The sequence below is a fragment of the Poecilia reticulata genome, chromosome 18 (genome assembly GCF_904066995.2).
Source record: "Poecilia reticulata chromosome 18, P_reticulata-male-v2, whole genome shotgun sequence".
Taxonomy (NCBI): Eukaryota; Metazoa; Chordata; class Actinopteri; order Cyprinodontiformes; family Poeciliidae; genus Poecilia; species Poecilia reticulata.
In genome coordinates, this window is record NC_088847.1 from 22,081,065 (window position 1) to 22,085,234 (window position 4,170).

The following is a 4,170-nucleotide window of genomic DNA, read 5'->3' on the forward strand; positions in this document are numbered from 1 at the left end:
AAAGGTGTTACATGTGTTTTAAGTATTTACTTACTGGAGGGTTTTATGTTTGTGCTGCAGAGCTACAGCTAACAGTTAGCTCCTCACTTCAGTGGCTCTGAGAGCCTGTGCTGTTCAGAGCTGTTGCTATTCCTTCAAATTGGACTGAACCATTGTTCTAACAATGGTAGGGGGACTTAAAATGTGTATTTTTTTCTGAGATAAAGAGCAAATTTATTTCGTTCTTTATTTCTTTTGCCTTTACGTATTTATATTATTTAAATGCAAATGTTTCTTCAATTATTTTTTAGTGGGGGGACAATTCTAGACTTTTCCAAGATTGGGGAGTCCAGACCCCCGCCCCCGGGATTTACGCCTATGAGTACCGGTGATACATTGGAAAAGCACTTGCAGTCATATAGCTAATCTACATATCTAGTTTTTAGATCTTTAGAAAAATCCTATTAAATCATGTGGAGGTTTTGTAGGTTCATAACTTTCACAATCTATAGGTGTTTAGATTTTTTGTTTTGTTGTTGTTTCCAGTTCAGATTGTGGTCTTACTTTAAGGTCTTACTTTAGATTCAATCTTTAGTTTATTATTGTACCACATTGTTTCCCCAACCCCCAACACTGTAGGTGTTCCTTTAAATCTTACCATATTAGTTTATGCCTTTTGCTGTTTTATTTTTGCCAACGTTTGTACTTTAAAGTTAAGATTTGTGTCCCCTGTTTCTTATATTTTTTGCTTTTCTTGTATCGCCTTGACCTCCAGATGGCACAAAAAGCTCAGTAGATATAAGATAACCTTAAAACAACATAGTTTGTGTAGAAGCAAGAGGGCTCACTTTAACATAAACAGCAGATGGGAATCTGGTCAGCTTGTTCTTCATTTGGTGAAGTTAACGAGCCAGAAATTTTACTCAAGTAAGAGTAGTGATACTTCTTAATATTACTCAAGTAAATATAAAAAGTAGAAAACAACTCCTAAAAGGACATTTTTCCAAAAGGTTTCTAATGTACATGTAACAGTAAATGTAACTAACTCTGGTATGATTTTAAAAACAAAGTGTTTAAAGATCTACAGTTATTTTTAACACAGCCAGCAACAGTCAAGTTTGTATTAAAAAACTTTTCAAAGGAGAAATTGATCACTTCTTTGTAAAAGTCATTATTTTTCTCAATCCACCATTTTGTTTTACCATGGGAGCAGCAGTTGTAAAGCAAATCAATTTGGGCAAAAGTTCAAGATTTATAGAAACTTTTGCATAACACTGTAGGTGTTGGGGGTCAAAAAGACTAATTTAGCACCGTTTATCTTTGGAGCAGTATTAAAAAAATATTTGGTTGCAATTATTTATCACCTACATCCTACAGAGACTGCATGAGTTAAAGTTGATCTGAGGGACGTCGTTTAATATTTTGGTGTATTTATAGTTTCCCATTCATTAAATGTGTGATGGAAACTTTCATAAGAATGGAACCAGGTGCGGACTATGGGGGGGCTAGTGGCAGCCGGCCCGGGCCCAGATGGGTGCCCCGGTCAGGAGGTGCCAAGGAGGGAGGAATGGTTTCATGTCTAATGGAATGGCTTTAATGTCTAATCATAAATGGAGAAAGTGCGCCCTCGCCTGTTCAGAAAGATGTATATAATGTTAAAGTTACAGTCCCTCAATGGAATATACAGGTCCTTCTCAAAAAATTAGCATATTGTAATAAAGTTCATCATTTTCCATAATGTAATGATAAAAATTAAACTGTCATATATTTTAGATTCATTGCACACCAACTGAAATATTTCAAGTCTTTTATTGTTTTAATACTGATGATTTTGGCATACAGCTCATGAAAACCCAAAATCCCTGTCTCAAAAAATGAGCATATCATGAAAAGGTTCTCTGAACGAGCAGGTAACCTGATCATCTGAATCAACAAAGTAACTCTAAACACCTGCAAAAGATTCCTGAGGCTTTTAAAAACTCCCAGCCTGGTTCGTTACTCAAAACAGCAACCATGGGTCAGACTGCTGACCTGACTGCTGTCCAGAAGACCATCATTGACGCCCTCAAGCAAGAGGGTGAGACACAGAAAGAAATTTCTGAACGAATAGGCTGTTTGCAGAGTGCTGTATCAAGGCACCTCAGTGGGAAGGAAAAAGTGTGGCAGGAAACGCTGCACAACGAGAAGAGGTGACCGGACCCTGAGGAAGATGGTCGATTCTAGACCTTGGGGGACCTGTGGAAGCAGTGGACTGAGTCTGGAGTAGAAACATCCAGAGAAATTGTGCACAGGCGGCACCTGTAGCCCCTTTCCTGCTACAGGTGCTGCGGCACCTGTAGCAGGAAAGGGGCTACAGGTGCCGCATTCCCCAGGTCAAAGGTCAAGCCACTTTTGAACCAGAAACAGCAGCAGAAGCGACTGACCTGGGCTACAGAGTAGCAGCACTGGACTGTTGCTCAGTGGTCCAAATAACTTTTTTGGATGAAAGCAAATTTTGCATGTCATTCGGACATCAAGGTGCCAGAGTCTGGAGGAAGACTGGGGAGAAGGAAATGTCAAAAGGTCAGAAGTCCAGTGTCAAGTACCCACAGTCAGTGATTGTCTGGGGAGCCATGTCAGCTGTGTTGTTGGTCCACTGTCTTTTATCAAGGGCAGGTCAATGCAGCAGCTATCAGGAGGTTTTGGAGCCCTTCATGCTTCCATCTGCTGAAGAGCTTTAAGGAGATGAAGATTTCATTTTTCAGCACAACCTGGCACCTGCTCACAGAGCCAAAACTACTGACCATGGTATTACTGTGCTCAATTGGCCTGCCAACTCTCCTGACCTGAACCCTATAGAAAATCTGTGGATATTGTGAAGAGAAAGTTGAGAGACCAAGACCCAAAACTCTGAGCTTAAGACTATCGAAGCATCATGGCCTCCATAACACCTCAGCAGTGCCACAGGCTGATTGCCTCCATGCATTGAAGGCTGCAAAAGGATTCCTGACCAAGTATTGAGTGCATAACTGAACATAATTATTTGAAGGTTGACTTTTTTGGTATTAAAACACATTTCTTTTATTGGTTGGATGAAATATGCTAATTTTTGAGACAGGAATTTTGGGTTTTCATGAGCTGTATGCCAAAACCATCAGTATTAAAACAATAAAAGACCTGAAATATTTCAGTTGGTGTGCAATTAATCTAAAATATATGACAGTTAAATTTTTATCATTACATTATGGAAAATAATTAACTTTCTCACAATATGCAAATTTTTTGAGAAGGACCTGTATACTAGTCAGTCCCAGTGGCAGTTTGACTCACGGTTTAGCCAATGTGCTTCCTGGGTAAAAATCCAACGACACATGCGGCCCAAACCGCACCGCACCACAATCACCCTCCCCCACCCCTTAACAGTTTCCAGCAGCGCAGGTGATACACGTGAGAGGCCCGGTTATTGGCCCCGCTCCCCGGCCCGACACTGACTTGTTCCGCTAGTGAATGGAACACAAGTTATTTTAATATTTTACCAACCATGAAGAACACAACTTTTAGTAAGGGTCACATACATACTTATATCTCTATCTCCATCTCCATCGACCGAATAAATATGTGTTAAATACGATCAGCTCTCAACGGCTCTTATCTTTAGTGACGTATTTCTACTCAGAAACCAGAAGTTAAAATGGTTCTTCTTCATCCTACGCAAACACGTAAATCTGCCTTAATTCATAATTAATATATATTTACAAGTAAAGGGAGTTTAACAGCAATAACATTAAAAACGACTGCGTGTTTAAACGCAGAGAATCAATAAACCTAAAAATAGTTCTGAGACTAAATTCTGTTTGGATAAAACAAAATTGGCGAAAATGAACGAGGCTTCTTGACCCGTTGTCATCATTCCTCCTGTCCCGTAACATGAAAAAAATCAAAAAGGGGAATCTTATTGATCGATTATTTATTATTTATACAGCTGCATACGCAACGAATAGATTCTTACCTTGGAGGTTGATTGAAAATAATCTGCGCAACAGAAACACAGGTGAAAGTGAAACTTTAGTGTCTGTTTTTTTAATGACGCAACAAGACAGGTGTATTCTCCAGCTAGGAATTCTATGGCAGACCGTTTTAATATTTAATCGGTTTCGTCCGCTTAACTCTACATCCCAGATATCTAAAAAGAACTACATTTTGACTATTTTT